General features: G+C 45.6%; 1 long non-coding RNA gene across 1 annotated transcript; it reads right to left on the reverse strand.

Moving 5' to 3' along the window:
* Window positions 1-4,652: 4,652 nt before the first annotated feature.
* Window positions 4,653-12,998, reverse strand: LOC139437260 (uncharacterized). The gene is made up of 2 exons (XR_011646998.1): window positions 12,789-12,998; window positions 4,653-4,777 (listed from the first exon to the last, which is right to left on the reverse strand). It is a non-coding gene; the product is annotated as an uncharacterized lncRNA (long non-coding RNA).
* Window positions 12,999-13,292: the final 294 nt, after the last annotated feature.

The following is a 13,292-nucleotide window of genomic DNA, read 5'->3' on the forward strand; positions in this document are numbered from 1 at the left end:
TTTAATCCATTAACATTCATTGTTATTACTGTAAAGGCATTACTTCAACCATTTTATCCTTTGGCTTTCATATGTCATATCTTATTTTTGTCCATCTTTTTACCATTTTAGTTACTTTCTGATAGTCTTCAATTCTAAACTCTCCTCCAAGCCTCTCTCTTGTCTTTTCCTTCCTGGTTGCAGAACTCCCTTTACTGTTCCTGCAGAGCTGGATTCTTGTTTCTAACTCTTAGTTTCTGTTTATTTGTGAATTTTTTTAAAAACCAGAACATTTATTGCACAACTAATCAGTGAAATCCATAAGATGAACTGGATGCTGCAACAGCTGCCCTCTTGGGTTCAGGTGTTCCTTCATGGAATCCATGCCTGAATCTGAGGTATACGATTTTTATTTATTTATTTTTTCTTTTGTCTTTATTTATTTTTATAATGTTACATTAAAAAAATATGAGGTCCCCATATGCCCCCCACCCCCTTACCCCACTCCTCCCCCTATAACAACATCCTCCTCCATCATCATGAAACATTCACTGCACTTGGTAGGTATACGATTTTAGGTATCTTATTCAACCTGTACTGGTGGTATTTCGTCTTTTAGGCTTGGCACTCCAGTTATACTTTCTCTTGCGCTTGGCAGGGCAGTCACATTTGCCACAGGTCAGCTTTTGAAGGTGGTAGGCCTTAGAGCCACAGCAGCAGCACAAGGTGTGCGTCTTATTACAATGCTTTCCAAACAATGACATTTCTTTCATCACCTCATTTCTGCAGCTGAGACCAAAGAGCTTATCTGAATATTTTAAGCTCACTGTCATATTTGAAGGACAGTTTTTCAGGTAAAGAATTCTTGGGCTGGCAATTTTTCTTTTTCAGTACTGTAATTATATCATACCACTGCCTTCCTGCCTCCTTGGTTTCTGAAGAGAAATCTGCACTAAATCTTATTGGATATCCTTGTATGTGAAGTTTCACTTTTCCCTCGCTGCTTTTAGAATTTTCTCTTTCTCTTTGTCATTTGGCATTCTGCATATTGTGTGTCTTAGGGTAGATCTATTTGGATTTATTCTAATTAGAGTACTCTGTACTTCCTGGACATGAATTGGGAAATTTTCAGCCATTATTTCCTCAAATACTCTTTCTGCCTTTTCCCTGCTTGTCTCCTTTTGGAACTCCCAGAACACATATATTGGGGTGCTTAATGTTATCATTGCTCAGTTTTTTCCATTCTTTCCTCTATTTTTCTTTTTCTTCAATTTTAGTTATTTTTTCCTCTGTGTCACTGATTCTTTCTTCCATGATTTCAAATCTGCTGCATTGTGCCTCTGTTGTATTTTTAATCTCACCTATTGTGTCTTTTATTTCCATAAACTGTTATTTTTCTTTCCAAGATTCAAATTTTCCTTTTTGCTCCCTCAATGTCTTTTAATATCCTTTATTTCTTTAGCCATGTTGTCCTTCAACTCCATTGTTTAATTTATGAGATTTGTATGAACTTCGTTGATTAACTGTTTAAAGTCCTATGTCTCAATTGGAGCTTTGATTTGCTCCTTTCCCTGAGTTATATCTTCCTTTTTCTTTGTATTCCTTGTAATTTTTGCTCATGTCTAGGCATCTGATTCTGATACTGAGTTTATGCTAATTTCAATTTCTCTCTCTTACCTAGGGATTTACTGTTAAGTAGCTGTATGCTACCACTGTTTTTTGACTCTTGCTTCAACTTGTTCTAAATATTTAGGATTGCTCCTGTTTAACTGCCCAAATCAGAGCTAGGGACCCAGTAATGGGGTACAGATCAGTTTCCAAGGGCCTTGGAGAGGGTGACTATAAAGGCACCTGCTTGGCTTCTTTCATTTTTAAAAAAATTTTTCATGCACTCCCTGGTCTGGCCAGCAGATGGCACTCTTTGACAGACCTTGCAGTTCAGACTCCAGGTGCTAGGAGGACATGCATTAAATGTAACTTTTTGGGCAGTGGGTGGTACAGAAACAAAGTCCTGAGGACTGGCCAAGCCTCATAAACTTTCTCAGAAGCTATTCTCCACTCTTGTCGAGCCCCTCTGCCTATTCAGCAACCAGCCTGAGGCAGTAGGGAGGGTGTTTAAGAAGGCAAATTATCTTTAGCTCCCTAGTGGCTCTCAGGGAAAACAATGCCCCAGCCCCACCTGGCCTGTAAGTGTGAGATGTCTCCAAAGCAGCAGACCAAGTTTGCTGGCCCAAATCTGAATTTGCTGTAAGCTGTGTCCCTCGCTCTCCCCTTTCTTGGGGAAGAGGACCCCTGCAGCCCCCTTAGTCTACAGCCACAGCTGCTGCAGTCTGCAGACTGCTGTTGGGCCAAATGTGGGGGGATGGGCGCCCACTGCTACTTTTGCAGCTCTACTCACAGATTTTCAGCCAGTTGAGACGCCTTTCCTTTGCCCCTCTCTCTTCTGGGTGGTGTCTTGCCTTCCCCTGGTGTCCCGAGCCCCAGGGCAGCCTTCCGGTCAGGCTCCCCCCTGTCCTCTAGCTATTTTTTCTTGGAGAGAAGTGATTTTTCTGCCTCTCTAATCCTCCATCTTCCCAGAAATCGTTATTACTCATAGGTAAGTAAGGGACCTGATTTTCAGCTGCTTCTGTCCTTCAGCCACAGGAGATGAGTCTCTCTTTGCCTGCTGCCAAGGAGGCCTTCTGACTTTCACAGTTGGCCTCAAATTGAAGATTAACTACACTCAGAATTTCATTGTCTTTCTTTAAGCATTGATAGCCCCCAGACATCTAATTCCACGGTCAGCCCCTATGAGGCAGGTTAGTACAGGGAAAGAGTAGAAGACGAGCCCCAGCTTGGCTGACAGACAGCATGGCCTTGAGCCCCAGCTGAGATCTTGACCTTGAGCTTCTAGGAGGCCAAGGAAAGGCCCTGGATAATTCCAGACAGGTTTCCCCATTGGTCCCAAATAACCCTAAACAAAAGGCCTCACCATTGCCCCCCACCCCAATTAGTGGTAAACCAGTAACAGCTGGGCCCCTCCCCTTAGCCTCAGCAAGGGAAGGAGTAATCAATAGTTTAATAAAGGTGGGTGTTCACGCCAAATTGCTCTCTGCCTAGAGGAGCCCACATCAAATCTTGTCCTTCTCTCCCATTTCTCAGCAAGCTCTCTTCTCTGACACCCACCCCGCTCCCATTTTTTCAATAAATTCTTTTTACTGGCTAACTAAACCGGCATGTTCTTGAATTCTTTTATGCGACATAGTGAAAAACCTAGAGGAATCCAACATTTCCCCACTTCACTTGTAATTCCTACATCCTCAAACCTCTCAAAAGCCTAAGAGTTTGACCCCACCGGAGCAGTGCCTTCCCTTCCAGCAGTTTCTTATCCCAGGACATCCCAGTGAAGTTTTAACAATTATGCCACATCACCACATCAGCATGCGTGGGGCAGCAGGGAGGGGACCACTGTTGGTTTTCCACCTTCCAGCTCCAAACTCCTATTTGAGAGTCAGTTTCCTAAAATCACTTCTGACTCCAACTGTGTTTGAGAATCTACATGCAGCAAGTTTATTGCAGGGTGGTCTCAGGGGCAAGACCTTTAAGGTTGTAAATGAAGTAGGGTTGGGCAGAGTGAGAAGTTCAGTTGCAATGCGGTGGCATCAGAGAGGGCAGCTGATCCCACCCAGAGCTCTGGAGCTGAAGTGTTCCTTCCCACTTGCCTCAAGGTTAGGTAAGACTCTGGACCACTTGACTTTGGATGACTCAACTCCCTTTAGCACCAGGCAATTCCTGAAGAATCAGCTGTGAGCCATCAGTACCCAGCCCTCCAGACTGCTGGAATGAGTGGGTGGGTCCTGTAGGGGAGATAGCCCACCTTCCTATCCACTACCCTGAGGAAGAGGTTGTCTCAGCAGAAGGCAGAGAGAAGTGGAAAGACACCAGGTTCTAAGTGATATCCTTTGAGCTGCTTGATGAAACCTTGCCTGAAGCCACTTTCCTTTGTACTTTTCAGTTAAGCATGCAAATTCTCTTTGTTTAAGTTAAGTTATGGGAGCTTGGTTTTCTATCACTTGCAACATAAAGACTATTCATGGAGGGTTTATTGCCTTTTTAAAGAGCAGAAGCTAAAATTAAATTTGTGAATTAGAAAATGTATTAATAAAAAAGATTATATAAATTAATGATGATTTTTTTTCTTGGTCTATAGTGCTTTTGGAGTATAGAGTGGGAATTACTTATGGAGATATTTACAAGATTATACTGTATACAGTATAATTGGTGCTTGTTTGAGCACTTCATTAATATTTAATTTTGCATCATTTCTTGAACTAATTTATTGGCACGTTTTCAGCATTCCACTGAGCTACTTAACACAAATCACATTAATAATAAATAGCATGAGAACATTTTCTATTTCTTTTCTGAGCTATCCCTTAAAGACAATTTTCTGTGATAGGGAATTCTAAATGTACTATTGAAGACAAGACTTTCTTAATGTCTGCTTCAGCAACCAACAGGAAATACAATGTGATTTTAATTATATTCATGTCTCGGGTTTTGACACAGTACATTCTGTTATTAACTCTTTTGACGTGTTCCTTTTCATAAATTGTTTTCAGCCATCCATGAAAAAAAACAGGCTTGCTCAGACAAGTACTCCAAGTTAAAACAACACCATAGAAGCAAGTTCATCAGATGAAGCAAGAAGCTTCATTGTGGGAATTGGGCAGGGCATGTTTGTCAGAGCGGTGGCGAGGACCTAAATTCTTCAGGTGGCCAATATTTCTGTTGTCAGGTGCCATGTCCTATTTACTTCCTGAAAACAAGCAAACAAAACACTGACCTGCTACATTTACAAGACTTTGAAAGTTGTATGTGGGAGAGAGAAAATATGATAAACCTCTGAAAGTGTATCTTTAATGCACATCTATAATTTAGAATTAACCTGCAAAATGTCAAAACAAATGCATCTTAAAATAATTTAAATTTTTAAAAATGTTTGTGTCAAAGTACATGGATACCAAACATTAATATAAAAATGAAATTTCCCACAACACTTTTCTAACATTCTAGATTCTTCTGAATACAAGTAACAGAAACCCAGTTTAGAGGGCAATGGGGGATTAAAATAATTTTTAAAATGTCTGCTTTGTTACAAAGTGAGAAGGAAAATTCCTCCTCCCCTCCCCCATATCCCAATTCCTCTTCAGGAGGACCCTAGAGAGCTGGGGTGGCTATTGTTTTTGTGGACCTCTAGCCTTTTCTGGAAAGAGCGCCCCTTTCTTTTGGAGCAGAAGCACCTGACCTCTTGTCAATCATAGCGCCCATTCCTCCACCTGCCACAGGGATGCACGTGACTCAGGCGAGGACTAATTTAGCAGTACATCCACCTAGACCCAGTGATTGGTTGAAGGGGAAGCCGTGTAAAAAGCACTGGCCAATCAGAAGCCTCCCATCTTCAGGTCTAAAGGCTGGTCCTCATAAGTAGGGTTTCCTGGGCATTGTGATTGAAAGGGGTGCCTGCGGAATTGTGCTTAGAAGCTCTGAGAGTGGCCCAGCCATTCCACAAAAGAAAGGCAGGCAAGTCCAAGGGAAGATTCAGGGCCTGGGAAGCAGGCATTGAGGGGCTAAGCACTGCCAGGGTCTGCCTGGGAAAGGTCCGCAGAAAGTGCTGGGGTCTCACTGAAGAGAGACTGGGAAAAAGACATGGTGGAAGAAAAATCTGAAGCATATGCTATCGAGTGAGTGATGAAAAACCCTCTTCTCAGTTTTGCCTCTGAACTGTTCAGTAAAATCCACATTGCTCACTAATGCTATTGATGCTAATTGATTCTTCCTAGAAAATGCTGGATCGGCATGGCATGGGGGCAAAACAACAGATTACGACAAGGGCAGCTGACATCTATCCAAAAACCACCAACATTCACACAATAAGAACAGAAGCCTCCTTCCCTAGCACTCTAAATGTCCTGTTTGAAAACCACAGCCAACACCACATTGAAAGATGACATCTTAACTATTATTACTTAACATAGTTCTGGAAGTCCAATCCTTTGTCCTAAGGGATAACAGAGTTGACAGGGTTGGAAGGCCTCATCAAATCCCATGTGCCTCTTGGGAGTGTCTGCCTTTTTTTTTTTTTCCCTCCATGCATGTACCTGCCAGAAAGGCCAGTTGGAAGGACACTTGTTGCTAAATTATTCTGGATATTTTTGGGCAAAATTATTACCACAGTTGGTTCTATCATTTTTGCCTTTTTCCTACTTTCCCCTTCCCTTGGAGATTTAGAGATTACTATTTGGGTGGGCATAAATAAAGCCTGAGCTTTGACTAATAACTTTTAGCTGGGAGAGTCTGATTTAGCCTGGAGGGCGTTTTCAGGGCCCACTAAACTTGCCCCCAAATGGGACCTGGAGTATGACGGCATTTGTGAGCCTCCCCCTCTGCAACTTGAACCAGAGGCCAGTTGCAGATGGCACGTGGACGGGTGGGGTCAGCCGTGGAACACGGGGTTCATGGTCATCTTGTACTAACTAGGCCTCCAGGAGGAGTGGCCTGGGCAGCCGTCACTTAGGTGGTGTCCCAGCCTCTGGCCCAGCACTGATGCAGAGTGCATGCTTGGTAAATGAACAGCCTGTGCATCTATCTCAAGCCTTTCCTGGGCAGGCCACGAGCCCGGGTAGTGCTGGCCAGCCATACACGGAAAATGGCCATCGGCTTCTAGAGAACCAGCTAGCTGCCAGGAGCGCTCCGTGGCTGAGCCCAAAGCTACCCCAGCAGGAGTCTCCATGCTGGATGATGACTGTCCCACCCAATCAAATCCTCTCTTGGGAAGGCTGAGGATGAGCATCAGAGATCAAAGGCTGTTTCTGAAGAAAGCGGGAGATGCCAGGGGAGAGGGAGAAAAACAGAGCAGCTGAGCTAGGCCCTAGCTTCTGCTTTCCTATTCTGAACATTGCCAACCCCCCCCCCCCTCGAATGTGCAGAGTCCCAACTGCTCCCTGTCATCAGAAAGAAACGCACCCACATGTTCCCTGGTCTCTCATGTCATCCTCAGAAAAGGATATCAGCTCAGCTTGGAAGGGCTTGTCTCAGAAACCTCTCTGGCTCTGAGCAATCGCCACTCTTTTCTAAACGTGTGCCCACCATCTGTTGGATGACTTGTTCCTGGCTGGATACCAAGTGGGGCTCAATTCGGGTTTTTGGACCTAACCAAAGGTGTCAACTGCGTGGACTTGAGATTCTGGAGTCATTTTAGGAAATGGACAGTCTCTTGACATGTCTTCCATTTTCATAAAAACGTGATAAGGCCTCTGAGAGGTTCCCTGAGACCACTCCTTCCCCATCTGGGATTTACCCCCCTAGACCAGAGCCTCTCCTGGTGCTCCCACCCACTCTCTCTTGCTTTCTTTCCTTCTTCCTCCCTTCCTGGCTCTTATTTTCCCCTGTTTAGGACTTCATGTGCAGAAATTGGAGTTCACCGTGTGCCTTAGTTCCCAACGTTTACCATCACTAGTGCACAAGAGACCCCTCTCTCATTTGTATTTGTTTATCCTCTTTTACCCACATCCCCCTTTCCCATTCTTTACCCCTTCTGCTTCCATTGGTAAATATTCTGAGAATCTTTTTGTTTATATGTTGCCTTAGTCAGGAGTCTCTAGGGAAACAGAAACAACAGGCAATAATGTAAATAGTGTGAGATTTCATGAAATTGTCTCGCTCAACCATGGAGATGCACAAGTCCAAATTTTGCAGCAGGTGGCAAGCCAGGAATTCAGATGAGGGGCCTGTCAAATTCCCCAGGAGCCGCTGGCTCTTTGAAGTAGATATGGGGATTCTCTCTCTGAATGCTGAGCTCATGGCTCCTTCTAAGGCCTTGAACTGACTGGATGAGACGTCACTCATTGCTGATGGCAATCTCCTTAGCTGGCTGAAGACGTAACCAGCCATCTATGAAAGGCCCTCATATTACAATTAGCCCAGTGTTTCTTGATCAAACGACTGGACACCATTACCTGGCCGAGTTGGCACCTTAGCCTAACCATCACATATGTGTTCTTTTTTTTTTTTTTAAAGATTTATTTATTTATTTAATTTCCCCCCCTCCCCTGGTTGTCTGTTCTTGGTGTCTATTTGCTGCGTTTTGTTTCTTTGTCCGCTTCTGTTGTTGTCAGCGGCACGGGAAGTGTGGGCGGCGCCATTCCTGGGCAGGCTGCACTTTCTTTTTCACGCTGGGCGGCTCTCCTCACGGGCGCACCCCTTGCGCGTGGGGCTCCCCCACGCGGGGGACACCCTTGTGTGGCATGGCACTCCTTGTGCGCATCAGCACTGCGCATGGGCCAGCTCCACACGGGTCAAGGAGGCCCGGGGTTTGAACCGCGGACCTCCCATGTGGTAGACGGACGCCCTAACCACTGGGCCAAAGTCCGTTTCCCACATATGTGTTCTTGTAAAAAGGATACTGCTATTTTTTGAATTTTGCATTTTTTGTATGCACACATTTTAGATGGTCACAACTGGTGTTGGGTTATTTTTCTCATCTGCCTCTTACTTGTCTCACTGAGCACTACATTTCTGAGATACATCCATGGGGCAACATGTGCATCTAAACCATTACTCTGCAGTGTAACTCAAGGGTGTGAGCTGGGAGTCTCCTTTTGCCCCTCAGACCCCCTTTCCATGTGACTCTGCTCTGGGAGGCTGGCTCTTTGGGATTGAGGTCACTTGTGTTCTGGCTTCCCACTGTGTTTGGCCTTAGGAAGTCACCAGCAGGAGATCAGAGGGTGGGTAGAAAGTGAGGCTGGGTTGTTTATTGGACTTGATAAGCTGGGGTGTGTCAGTGTTATGTTCCTCTACCAGAGACCACAGCGACAGCTCTAGCTGGTCCTGGGAACCACGCCCCGCCCTTGCCCCTGGGTACAGGAGAGCTAACAGGGCCCTAGGGGTGCTACTCACTGTCCATTGGCGGTGAGATCTTTTAACCCTGCCCACACCTTGTACCTTAGTCTGTCATAAACCAGGATGAATCAGTATTCTGACTGATTCAGTGTATAGTCACATTTGTTCCCCCAGCGTGGATTCAGCACTGTTGCCCCCTACTTCCTGCCACCACAAATATCCCTGAGAAAAACATCCTCACCCTTGCCCCCACCCCCGCCATTCCTTTCCACGTTGATGCTGCTAAATAAATAAATTCCCTCCATTGCATAGGAAGCGCCCCACAACAAAGAATGGCCCAGTTCAAAATGTCAACGGGAGGCTGAAAAACCCAGTCAACATAAGTGAATACCAGTCTGGGCATTAGATTACAACCTCTGTTGTGCTTATGATTTGTTCCAGCATGACAGAAAATTCTTTTGTGGATGCCTTTGCTGGGTGGAGGCGTGGGCGACCCCCTCAGACACTGTTAGCGCCTCCTTGTGAAAGGAGCTCCTTTGGAGAAATGCCCTTTGCCTCTCGGCTGCCCCCTCACGCCTCCCCTTGCTGACCTGTCCTTCCCTTTCTGGGCTTTGCATATTTAAAGCTGACACTCTGGGACACTTTCAAGGGTTATTCTGGAGCCCAGCCCCCCTCACCCCCCCATCTTAGTGTCAAAAGCTGGTTCCCCAGGCATCACCAACACGCCCTGTGATAAGACAAAGCTGAGTGTACTGGGGGAAAGGAGAGCACCAGCTCGCAAAGCTGTGGCAGGTCTCAAGAGGGGCACATTCTGGGAAGCTGATTTGGCTCAACTGATGAAACGTCCGTCTACCACATGGGAGGTCCGCGGTTCAAGCCCCGGGCCTCCTGACCCGTGTGCAGCTGGCCATGCGCAGTGCTGATGCGCGCAAGGAGTGCCGCGCCACGCAAGGGTGTCCCCCGCATAGGGGAGCCCCACGCGCAAGGAGTGCACCCGTGAGGAGAGCCGCCCAGCACGAAAAAAGTGCAGGCTGCCCAGGAGTGGTGTCGCACACATGAAGAGCTGACGCAGCAAGATGACGCAGCAAAAAGAGACACAGATTCCCGGGCCACTGACAAGAATCCAAGCGGACACAGAAGAACACACAACGACTGGATATGGAGAGCAGACAACTGGGGAGAGGAGGGGGTATGGGGGAGAGGGAGGGGAGGGGGAGTGAAATAAAAAATAAATTTTCAAAAAAAAAAAAGAGGGGGGGCATTCTGATCTTATTTGTCTTCCACAGGGCAGAGGGGCAAACTGAAGTGTGATGCATGCTTAAATAACCAAACCTCAGCTGTCAGGGATGGACCTAAATAGCCTTAAACTCTTAAGAGATCTTAAACCCTTAACAGTTGTTAATTGACAGGGACTGCCCACAGATTGAGCGCTTTGGGGAGGTGGTTCTTCACAGCTGAAGTAAACTCTGAAGGAGATGACAGCACCCCAGCAGCTGGGGGACAAGTCGTTCCTTGGAGAGGCTCTGGGTGGCATTTCTCTCTCTGCCCCACTCTTCAGGAGGAAGAGAGAAGAAGCTGCATTCTCTTCTTCTCCAGACACAGGTTTCTTACTGGCAACAGGTCATAGCTGCGAAGAATTCTCCATCGAAAGGGCAATTGGTGTTTTGTCTATTTTGTGTAATTAGACCTTTCAGTTGAGGCAGGTTAGTAAGGTTAGCCTGGGGGGAACCAACAGGGGAGGGGGGAGAAATTAAAGAAAAAAAGCATTGCCAAAATATTGGGAAGTAGATGTGGTTCAACTGATAGAGCATCCCCCTACCACATGGGAGGTTCAAACCCAGGGCCTCCTGACCCATGTGGTGAGCTGGCCCACGCGCAGTGCTGATGTGCGCAAGGAGTGCTGTGCCAGGCAGGGGTGTCCCCTGCATAGGGGAGCCCCACGTGCAAGGAGAGCCTCCCTGCATGAAAAAAAAGTGCAGCCTGCCCAGGAGTGGCGCCACACACATGCAGAGCTTAGACAACAAGATGACGCAACAAAAGAGACACAGATTCCCAGTGCCGCCTGACAAGAATCCAAACGGACACAGAAGCACACACAGCGAATGGACACAGGCAGCAGACAACGGGGGTGGGGGGTGGGGGGGTGGGGGGTGGAGGGGGTGGTGGAGGAAGGGGAGAGAAATAAATAAAAATAAATATATATTTTTAAAAAGGCAACCACACACTTTGGAGCGTGCTCTTTGGCCTAGAGGAGTGCACACCAAATCTTGGTGTGTTTTTCCATCTTTCTCTCCCATTTCTCAGCAAGCTCTCTTCTTTTCCCCATTTCCCAATAAATTCTTTTTACTGGCCTAGTTAAACTGGCATGTTCTTAATTTCTTTTATGTGACATAGCCAAGAACCTAGAGGAATCCATCTTCTTCATAATGATTAAACTGACACTGTTTTGTGACTTGAAAGGCCTGGAGAGTGATCAGAGCTGTGTTTGTGTGTTTTGGGTGGTGGTCTCAGGACAGGGGCTGTGGGAGACAACAATAAAGCTGCTTTAGAATTATTCCTTAGGGCTCCTGCCTGTTTCCTGTGACAGGGAGAATTAAATGAATCTCTGTGCCAAGTGTAAGACCATGGGGTCAAAATCGAACCAGTGACCTTGGTGGTAACCTCGTCCCACTCTAGTCCCTCGCTAGAAGATAGGCCATGCCCAAGATGGGTGATTTAATAGAGATTAGGGAAGAGAACAGCACCCTTATCAAGATAAGGTATAAAAGATGGTGAGAACTAGCTTTGTATTTGTATACCCGGAGGCAAACCAGGCTGGGGAGACATTCAGCCCTTCTAGATTAAGACAAACCTCTAAAACAATGAAAGATAAAAGCAGCATCTCTTCAAGATCAAAGGGGCCCTTTGGAGGTTGACAGCTAAACAGGCTCTGGCGGTGGGTTCTAAGTACTCCGCATGCTATGTTATTTAAATTTCTTCTGCAGCTTTAAGTTCCTTTGAATTGGGTTTCTGTTGCTTCCAACCAAAAGCATCTTGATTAGCTCACCTCTCCGTACCCTGATAATTTTCCTTCTTTTGTTTCTTTCACATCTTTTTAGTTCGAGGCAAATGTACTATTGGATACCTTTATCAACTCCTTTCGGGTGAGTCCCAAGATTTGTACAAACTCTTTCAGGTTTACCTCAACTGGGTATCCCCCAGCTCTCTAGGACCCTCATAGCCCAAGAAAAGGTCAGTGAGACCCTGCACACTTGGTGGGCGGTGGGGGGACCCGGGAAAAGATGACATCTGAGCAGAATCCAGAGGGCTTCCTGAGCCGGAGCTCTGGCTAGTGCCATTCCATCACGGTGCTTCAGGGACGATCATGTAAACATCCTCTCAGCTCCCAAGGGGGCCAGCACCTCGAATTGAGGAACTGAGCAATGTCATGGCCACCTCTTCTGAGGCTGTCAGTAAGAAACCGCTTTGACCACCTTACTGGGATATGCTGGGGGATACGTATGCCCAATATGATAACTTCTACATTCTCAAATAAAGTTGAGGAAAATCACTTAACTCTCAAATATTCCTTTACAAAGCTAATTTTTAAATTTTAAAATTTAAAATTAAACTAACTTTAGTTTAATACAAAACCATATTTCTAGTCTTTTCCAAGTAAAAATCATAGTGCATGACTACATCAGTGTTTTCTGCAAAGAAACCCATTCGACACACAGAAAAAATGGTGTCGGCCCCAATTTTATCTGGTTTAAAATCAATTATATAAGCACTTTAACTGCCACAGACCTCTGGGTTCACTCACTAAGAATCTCCTAAAGTGTGCACAAGTGCACATTTTCACAGTCTCAGCAACTCAATAATTAATCTTGGAAAAATAGCAGAGCCTTGGACAAATAAACCATATCTAAAGTTCTGGGAAACAGACTCACCTCTGGGTTTCCCTTCTCTTGGCAGTCTCCTTCCCCAAGGGCGACATTCTTGGCCAAATAAGTCTTGATTCCAACTTGGAAGAGGGTAATTTACAAACACACACAGTCCTATGGACATACAAATGTTTCCTGGAATCTTACAGTTTATCCCTTAAATGAGGGCAAGGTGCTTGCAGCTGCTCCCATGTCTCTATCTGAGTTGCCTCACACCACTCCTGTTCCTATTTTCAATCCCATTTTGAATGTGGCTCCCGCCCACAGTCCAGTCTCCCCCTCCTCCAGATCTTTCTCTGTTCATTGTTGGATTCTGCCAGTGCCTGTGTCACACAGCCCTATAGCTTGCCAACCTTCCTTGCATGTAATGTTTGGTTCTTTTTTTTTCAATTGTGGTAGCTTACGTATAATATAATATTTGCCATTTTAACCACGTTAAAGTGTACAATTCAGTGCCATTCATTACTTTTACAATGTTGCACTACCACCAGAAACTTTGTATCCATTAAT

Source organism: Dasypus novemcinctus, chromosome 21, assembly GCF_030445035.2.
Source record: "Dasypus novemcinctus isolate mDasNov1 chromosome 21, mDasNov1.1.hap2, whole genome shotgun sequence".
Classification (NCBI taxonomy): domain Eukaryota; kingdom Metazoa; phylum Chordata; class Mammalia; order Cingulata; family Dasypodidae; genus Dasypus; species Dasypus novemcinctus.